Here is a 9,995-nt window from a genome sequence, read left to right on the forward strand (position 1 = left end):
CATATCTGGAGCAGTTCTTGAGCTGCTGCCTGTGGGCAGCCCACATTGGATCAGTTCAGCAAGGACTGCATCCCGTGGGAGGGACCCCACAGCACAGGGGACGAGAATGACCGATGAGGAGCGGCAGAGAAGAAGCGCTATATACTGACCATAACCCCCATTCCCTCATTCCCCTGCGCCGCTCGGGGGGAGGAGGTGGAAGAAGGTGAATGGGGGGGAAGGTGCTTTTGGTTTCTTTCCTTTGTTTCTCACTTCTCTAGCTTGTTAGTAATAGACAATAAATCTTACTATCTCCCTACTCTGAGTCTGTTTTGCCCGTCACGACAATGACTGTGCAATCTCCCTGTCCTTATCTCAACCCTTGAGCCCTTTTCATCGTATTTTCTCCCCGTTCCTCTTTGAAGAGGGGGAGTGAGAGAGTGGTTATGGTGCAGCTCGGCTGCCCACCCGAGTAAAACCACCACTGCTTATACTTCATCAGTTCCCGTAAGTTATACACTACCAGAATTAGTTGCGTTTCAAATTTTAATTTTAAGTCCCAACACCATTGTTAAAGAATCCACGCTTGACTCTCCAGTTTGACAATCACATTTTATTCTTGATCTAGTAATGATGAAAATATTTACAGATTCACTTTCTACTGGACAGTTGAAATATCATGCCTCAGTCATTCTAAACAGGATGCCAAGGAAATGCCAACACAGTATTCTAATTATAGTAAACAAGCATGCAATTCTTTTCAAAAAAAGCTAGCTATCAGAACTTGTTGTAACAACCACTGTTTGCTATTAAAATAATGTTTTTTAGTAAGTAAATATTCTGTTGTTCGCGTCATTCTTTCAAAGACAGTACATCAAATAAATGAAAGAGTCACCAGCTGATAACCTAAACCTCTTGATTAATATTTGGTAACTGCAACTGAATTTGATGTTAGACTTCATTCAACCATCACATTTTGTTACGAGAAGAAAAAATTAGAATACGAGAACACCATCTGAAGATGGTGTCTCCATGCAGTTAACATCTAAGAAAGTCATAGTGCGATTGAAGCTTTAAGACAAATAAGAACTTGTATTCCATTGTATCTTCTGTTATTATATATGTGAGGCAGAAAACAAAACAACAAAAAAATAAAAACAGCAAACAGAACCAACTGATATCCAACTTTATATACTGTTATCAGGAAAAATAGTTTGAATTATTCTGTTGGCCTTTATTAGACAACTTGCTGTTTTTGTTTTTGTTTTTGTTTTTGTTTTTTTACAAATATGATTGACGTCTTAAAAGGAAGCATTGGAAAATTGTCTCAATAGATGCAAAGAAGACTGCTCTCTTGTATAATATTTACATTTATAAACAATACACAGCTGAATTCTTATCTCATTTGAGAGAAAGGCAAATCCCCAATTAACATTGATTGGAATCACAGGTGGTACAGTTATATATCCTGAGATTTTAAAAATAAAAGTAAAAAAAATATAGTTTCATGTTGGGTTCACTGTACTTTGATGCTTAGATGATATAAGCATATGAAGATGTCCTTCTTACACAAAGCAAATTTAGATGCTACCAAACTATCTCAGAAACATATTATTCAAATGTATTCATGAGACAGGAAAAACAAAGCAGACACAGGAAAAGATATGATATAATACCAAGTAACTTGCATTAGCCAGCTCCAGCAAAGGCTTCAGTGTCCAAATTACCAACAACTGAACCAAGAGTGTTTACGTTGGGACAGTATCACATTCACACGTATCATTTCTGTTATTTTCTTAGAAGCCTTTACAATTATTGGTGAAGATAAATTTGCTGCAGATCAATATGTCACTTAATTCTTAACATTTATGTCTGTACAGGAATTTACTTAAGAATCACCTAGCAATTACCGTATTACTTTGGAATATGTTTTCCCCAAATTCCTCACTGAGAGCTACACTGAATGTACTGCAACTTTTCTATTGCAACTGATGAAAAATGTCTACAAACACAAACATCAATGTCAATTCTCCCAACAAAGCCATGAAGCCCTGGCACTTTCTACATACAAACATCATAGACGATTTATGTAGCTCAAAAACTGTGTCAATTACCTTACTGGAATATAATGTCACTGTCTGTAGGCCTTTTCTCACTTATATCCTTCAAGAATTTACAATATTATTAGACATTTGCGATATTATTAGAAAAATATATATATATATATATTTTTTTTTCTTTCAAAAACCTCCCACACCCACAGGTTTGCTTTTGTGTGCGTAGGTGTAAAAGTGAAATAAGTCTATCATCTGCTTCAAAATACTTTATTGAAAGGCTGAAGATGGGGATAAAGATCTTAGAAGTTCTCTAAAATTGTAAAACTGTTCCCTAAAATTCTGAATATGGACAAAATTCCAAGAAACAAAGCCTAGTGGTCTGCTACCATAACAAACTCTTCATGCTTGGAGAATTCAAAACTTCAGAAGAGGATAATGAATCACAAAAGTAAAAAGAGCATTTTTATATAGTCAGAAGAGAGCTAAATTAAGTTTGCAGCCACATTCTTTAATCTGCCTTTTCCTAAATTTTATGGCTTGACTTTTTAATTTAAACAGCAGTATTTAAAATGTCGTATTTTGATGTAACAACTGTGAAAATTTATGAATTTCATTAGGAAGTGATTTGGAGTGAAAGCACAGATTAGGCATAACAGAAATAAATTATTCCCTCACCAAGTACAAGGATGTAACATTGCCTCCAGAATGCTCTTTAGAATGCTTTGTATAGTCATGAAGGACATGTGGTCTGCTAAAACATATTCATTAATCTACTAAGATATGTAATTCATTATCTACTTATCTAACCTAGCTCAAGTGAGCACTGTTGAATCTCTCATAGCACATAACTGAAACATGTTCTATGCAAATGCTTTTATTTGGAGTCTCCTTCATTGCAATTCTCACTGTGAGAGTCCTTAAATCTTTCATTCCACAGGCACTGTATTTTACTAACATATCCGTCTGTTTCATGAAGCTCAAGCCACAGTGTGCCTCTCACTGACTTTCAGACAGATTTAAATGCAATATATCTATGATTTAAGCAGTTGCTAGAGAAATCTACTCCTCTAAACAGGTTTTTAAGTCTTGGGCAAAGCTAGAAAGCACATTCATCACACACAAATCCTTCCTGAAACACTGCTTTTATTTAACCCTAGTCTGTCTGGTAGGAAGCTCTGCTTCCAAACATCTCTCTAAGATATCTTGTACAACTCGACAACTGGACAACTTCATCCTTACCATTTGCAGCTTCAAACTCTCACTATTTCCTTCATTTCTCACCCTATTGTCAAGCTTTTGATTGCAGTTTTCACCTCCTCTCTTTCTGGTGAACATTATCTATATCAAAAACAAACTTTGTTTTCAAATTTTTCTTATAAATGTATTCTTCAAAAAACAGCTCCTGCAAGAAGAAACAAAACACAACAAAACACTACAACAAAAGAAAAAAAAAAAAAAAGATCCTTCTTGAGATGTATAATTTAATTAGATTTGTCTTCTGTCATTTCTTTTCTTATTTAGTCACACATCCCTAGGTGCACTCATTCCTTTTGCCACATGACACGTGACATCTAGATATTCTACATCTACCTCATCCATAACCTCCTTTTCTTAATGATTTCAATCACCCCACTACCTACAGTACTTCTCACAAAGTATATTATAAATGTGCTAAACATCCAAAAGAAATATTCCTAGAAAATATACTTTGTCTTCTCTAAGCATCCAAAAGATGTACTTCCAATTTCATACTGTCACAACGTCACAAATCTTTTTAGAACCCTATGACTACTTGTCTCTAAAGCATGTGTTAGATTGTTTTCTATGTTAAATCGTACATTTCACTTTTATATGTTTTTTGATAATATTTTTATCATGCTTTAACAGATGAAAGATATTTGTTGTTTTTTAAACATTATTATATAACAAACACTGCAGTAATTCTATTCTGAGCTTTACCAAGAAGTAGAGGAACTAACGAGATTGTCACTAATACTGTACCATGCAAAAATATGTAATCAAATGTAATAGGTATGGGCATGTTTTGGTAAGGGAAAGGGCACCAGAAGAATTTGAAGCATCAGGTTCAAGCCAGCTATTTAAATCCCAGATGCCCCTTTCTGCTGCTGCTTATGTGCAACTCATGTGCAACTCATGTGTTTCCAGCCAATACACAGAGTCTCCTTTCCTGCAGTCAGATTCAACATAGGTTGCCTCAAGAAGAAAACACACTGAGGAACTCAGAAAAACCTTAATCTGTACCAAATCATAACAAACTCTACAGTGTGAAAATGTTAATAGTGTAGTAACATATATTAATTTATAGTTACACAGTAAGGGATTGTAAGGATTATCTCAAAAGAAAGAGTAAGAAAAGGAAACTGGCAAGCCAATACCACATCTAAATGATGAGGTTTTTGTCAAGGATATCTGTACTGGGTCTGGCTGGGATGGAATTAACTTTCCCTGCAGCAGCCTATATATTGCTGTGCTCCTGTAGCTAGAACGGCATTGGTATCACACCAGTGTTGTCTACTGCTGAGCAATACTGGCACAGCATCAGGACTCCCTCTAACCCCCACAGAGCCAGCAGGCTGGGGATGGGCAAGAGGGGAGGAAGGAACATCACCAGGGCAGCTGACCTAAACCAACCAAAGGGATATTCCATAGCATGTGGTGTCACAGCCAGCAATAAAAGGTGGAAAAAGGAAGAAGAGGGGAGGGGTGGGCTCTCATTTTGAGGCCGTCTGTCCTCCCAAACAATGGCTATGTGCATTGAGGCCCTGCTTTAAGGACATGGTCAAGCATCGCCCATTTGTGGAAAGCAGAGAGAGTAATTTATTTCCTCTGCACTTCCACATCGCCTTTGCTTGTTGTTCTCTTTTGTTTGTTTGTTTTTGTGTTGCTTGCTTGTTTGTTTTTTCCCCCTTTCCCTTTAGTATTATTATTTAATTATTAATAATTTTCCCTTTATGAAGATTTTTCCTTTCATTAAATTATCCTTATCTCAATCTGTGAGTTCTTTCTTTCCTTTTCTTCCTCCCCTCCTCTTCTGAGGAGGAGGAGAGAGAGTGGTTGTGGTGGAACTCAGCTGTCTAGCAAGGTAAAACCACCACAACATGGATACTGCATTGCTCTACCAAGTACATCTTCTTATGGAAGATGCCCTACTGAAAAGTTGAAGAGGACATTCTAAAGCACAGACAAGACTCCCAAAAGAACAACTTTGGGAGATGAAGTAAGACTAAAAAATACAAATGAGCAAAATTTTTCTCATTCGTAAATACAAAGTCCATCCATTTAACAGGTTTAAGAAAAAAAAAAAAAAAAAAAAAAAAAAAAAAAAAAGAACACAGAAAAAAAAAGAAAAAGGAAAAAAAAGAAAAAAAGAAAAAAATGAAAAAGAAAAAAGAAATGGCAAAAGAGAAAAGAAAAAAGAAAAAACAAAAAAAGAACGAAGAAAAAAGAAAAAAAGAAGAAAAAAGGAGGGGGAAGAGGGAAAGGAAAGGGGAGGGTGAGGGGGAAGGGAAGGAGGAGGGGAAAGGGGCGAGGTGGAAAGGGAAGGAGGAGGGGAAAGGAGCGAGGTGGAAAGGGGAGGGGAGGGGAGGGGAGGGGAGGGGAGGGGAGGGGGAGCAGGAGGGGGAGGGAGGGGAGGGGAGGGGAGGGGAGGGGAGGGGAGGGGAGGGGAGGCAAGGCAAGGAGAGAGGAGAGGAGAGGATTTATCCCTGTACCCTCACATGGACTGCACTAATTTTTATTTTTATTTTTAAAGCTACCATAACCCTGTGGATATTCTTATTGTCTGATATAGTGGGAATAGTAATGAATGCTCAATATGAGAATCTGAAATGCGGTGTTTCAAATCGACTACCACATGCAGAGCAGCAGTTGTAATATTTCTATTTCCTCTGCTGTTAGTCTAGAAACAGTAAAAAACTCCTGCTGGCTGTCTTATCAGACATGTGGACAAACTAAAGGAAAGATCAAGATCAACTCTAGTAAAAACAATATGAACACCCCTGTGTTTTAATGTAAATGCTTAGCACTTCTAGCTCCGTACAGAATGACTCACGAATTTCAACAGAACATTTAGTCCATGAAAGATAATCTTTCTTTTCCCACCTATTTAATTCAAATTATAAATTGTATATTCTATACATTTATGTTCTACAAATCATGGTAATTATTCTTCCAGTAAGAAGTCTAATGTGAGAGATGTACTGGTGTCTTGAAAATATTGACTGTGATGGGAAGCACTTACTGCTAGATGAAAAAAAAAAAAAAAAAAAAAAAGTAAACAAAAAACTATACATCCAAAAAAAATCTTTTATTTTTTTTCTTAAAAAAAATAAATAAATCACTGTTAGGATTTTCAACAGGTTTTAAGGGGGATTCAGAACAGAACTCAAAAGAGAGGTGCTTAAGAATAATTTGTAAAACTTAACCATCAGACTAAAAATGCTATTGATGAGCCACAGTTCATAAAGTAGAATTTATACAGCATGTTCAGCTTCTAATCTCATCTTGTTGCAATTGCATCATATTAGTAGTAAGAACGCAAAAAAAAAGTCTAAACTCCTGTTTATTTGGTGAGTCACTTCAGTTCTAGCACACTTGTGTGTTAATAACTCAAGAAACTCAGTCATTGTGGATCCATAATTGGTAGACCCTACTAATGTCTTGGAAATCTTTGGCATGTTGAAGGTTTTCTCTTCAGTAATAGAAGTCAGGCTAACTTCTGTGGTAGTATGAAGCCTTTATTCCTTGCTCAGATGTATTGACTAGAGTTTAAAATGAGCTAAAAATATCAGATTGAAAATTTTAGCTAATTATTTTGAAAGCAAAGTTGTTATCAGAAATGTTATTTTTTAATGTTAAGTAGAAATGGCACAAAATGTACAAACTAATCTTGCCTGATGTTTCTTAGAATTCCATGTTATGTGCCAGTTGTTGCTCTCCTGGCTTTTGAAGGGTTTCAACACCACTGCCAAAAGCATACCAATAACCACTTATTTTGGCTCATGCATGACAATTTTTTACCATATATAGAGGAAAGTTGTAAGATGGTAGATGTCAATTATTTATGAATCTGATTGCGTAAAACATTAGTTAGACATGTGATTAACTAAACTGGCTTTGATAGTGCTGCTTTCTGAAGTAATGTCTTTCTGACATTTATATATGAAATAGTAAGTCCTGAGAACAGCAGAGAGAAAAGTTTTATTTTAAAGTCCTAATTGTCACAAGAAGCAAACCAAAAGCTGTACAAAACGAAATGGTAACATAATTTTTTGCAGTCATTTACTTAATATTCTTCATCCCACCCTCACTAAAATAGAAGTTCCTTCAGAATAGAAGTGAATAAATATAACTTATATTCTGTATTATTAAATATGATACAGTTTTAAAATATATAGGAAAACTACTTCCAAAACATCCAAAAGAGGCTTATTCTTTTACAATTTGACTTTCTATGGAAAGCAGGGAATATCTTTTTCTTCCTTGACTTTAGACACTGCAGAGTATCTGCAGAGTTTTTCTTTGGTATAAAAAAGAAGCAGTGGGTTTTACTCATGACCCAAAGGGATTTTCTGTGCAGAGAAGTGAATATGTGCTGAAATAATATGTCAATGGCTTCAAATACTGCAGAGAGGTTTGCTATAAAATGGGAGGGGCACAAAGGGGGTGCAGGGCATGGGGACAGTGGTAATTGGGAAGATCCTAGAAGGGCAAAGTCCTATTCACAGGTGTTTGAAATTCATCACAACGAAAAAAAAACGGTGTTCAGGTGACAGAAGAGACAGGAAAAGTCACACGCCAGCTCTAGGACATGAACAGAGTGGCTTGAAAGCTAGCACTGTCAGCTACCTGGAGAGTTCTTAAAGATGTGTTCATGTCTTGTTATCTGCGGCAGAAGAACTGGAGAGAGGAAAGAGAAAATACTCTAGCTTCAGGGTTAAAAACTTCTCCAAAAACCTTACCCCCCTCAGCTGCTATTGAATAGAAGTGTGTTTTATGATGGAACACATCCAGCCTCAGTTAATATGTATATACATAGCATATGTGTTTACACATACATACACACTCACGTATATATATATCACACATGCACATATGCATATATAAATACCCACATACCTATATAACTACATATGTATATATGTAATTTTATTGCTATAATAAGCATGAGTTCTAATGTAAGTTAATATTTATTTGTCTTTTAGTTTCCTTACGACAGATCACGTTTTCCTTTGTAGGTACTAGAAGGACTTTTTTTCTGCATGCCTTCTGGGAAACCCACCTCTGGAAAAATCCATAACTGCACCAACCTCTGTTAAATTAAATTGACTGGGAAGTCCTAGTTAATGACTCATGTAGAATTTTATATATAATTTGATTGGTGTGTTTATATATATCATGGTGAAGCCAATGGGGCCTCACATTTACAGTCAAAGATATCTTGCAGCCTAAGGTTTACTTAAGTAAAATAAAACATCAGATTGAGGTAACATCCCACAAAACAAGCTTAGAGGAAGGCAAAAAAAAAATAAATAAAAAAAAAATTATTAATATTATTCAACAGTCATCTAACAGTCCACAAATTCATGCTTCTATAATCCATCACAAAAACTCAAAAGTGAGATATTACAGAAATTGTATCACAGCTATCAATTATCCTAGAAATGATAATTGATACTGCTGTAAATTTCCAGTACTGGTTACTTTCAGTCAGAGTGTCTTTTCTACCCAGAAAATTTTCCTCGTTTTCTATTAATATTGTTGCAGACAGCATGGACTAAAGATGTCAGTGAGGTAGAGTTTACTCATAGTTAAATAGCTTTCATTGCATCAGATGAAAAAAAAAAGAGGAGTTTAGGGGTATCAGGAAGAGGTTCTGCATGCAAAAGCTTTTTAGTTTTTATCAGTTATTTCAACCAACCTAATTAAAGATGGTATTTCTGAAACGTAATTTTGCCTTGATCTGGTTAATGGATTCTTTAGTATATACAAATCTGATTTTCCTCTATATATGCAAGGAAGTGCAGCCTGAATGTGGGAAGGGGGCTTAGCTGTGGGAAGGAAGTGAGAAATTCATGGAACCTATGCCAGGACCTAGGACCACTCTCAAGCCATGGGGAACTGCTTTCAGAGACTTCCTCCAGCTCTGCCCAGCTGATGCTGAAGCAGAAATGAGGCAACAGATTTAGATTTCTCTAGTTTCATTCTACCTTTGGAGAGAGTGGTTAAAACTCCTTTTGCAGGTCCTACAAGGGATTCTGAAGGTGTTAAGACATCTGGGGGAAGGTTCCAACAAGGCAGATCTCAGTTAAATTTCTTTCTTTTGAAGAGACCTTTACCTAGGATAAGAGTTATTGGGTGTGAGGAATAGACCATATCTGCTGGTCTCCCTGACTGAAAGTGAACAGGGATCAAAACGAGACTGCCTTATTTAATTAAGTTCTCTCAGACTGTAGAAGAAAGAAATTTGCACACTCTTTTTGACCCATATATTTTTCTCCTGTTCCTGATCATTGGGTGGTACTTCCAAACTTTCTACCCATTTATGAGAGAAAGAATACAAATGGCTCCTTGGTAACTGAGTCATTTGACACTATGTTTTGCAGTGTATTACATTATCTGTCTTTTTCCTCAAGTGGGGACTTGAGTTAGTTCAAGACTGAATCTTCATCTGGTATTTGTTGTTAAATATATCTTTCAAGCTCAGAATGAACTCCATTGTTTTCAGCTAAACAATTTGTCATACAACTCAGGTAATGCACATAACAGTGTACTATTCAATTCTACAGAGGGGCTGCTCTGTTGCGTCTAAACATAAGTGTTTAAATGAATTAATTAATCAGGGCTTTCCATTTCTATCTGTTCTAATTTACCCCCATAAAACATCTTCATTTATTACCTCCTTAATTGCCAAGCTATGACCTCGTGTTTTGTAACCTT

This window comes from Cygnus olor, chromosome Z, assembly GCF_009769625.2.
Source record: "Cygnus olor isolate bCygOlo1 chromosome Z, bCygOlo1.pri.v2, whole genome shotgun sequence".
Classification (NCBI taxonomy): Eukaryota; Metazoa; Chordata; class Aves; order Anseriformes; family Anatidae; genus Cygnus; species Cygnus olor.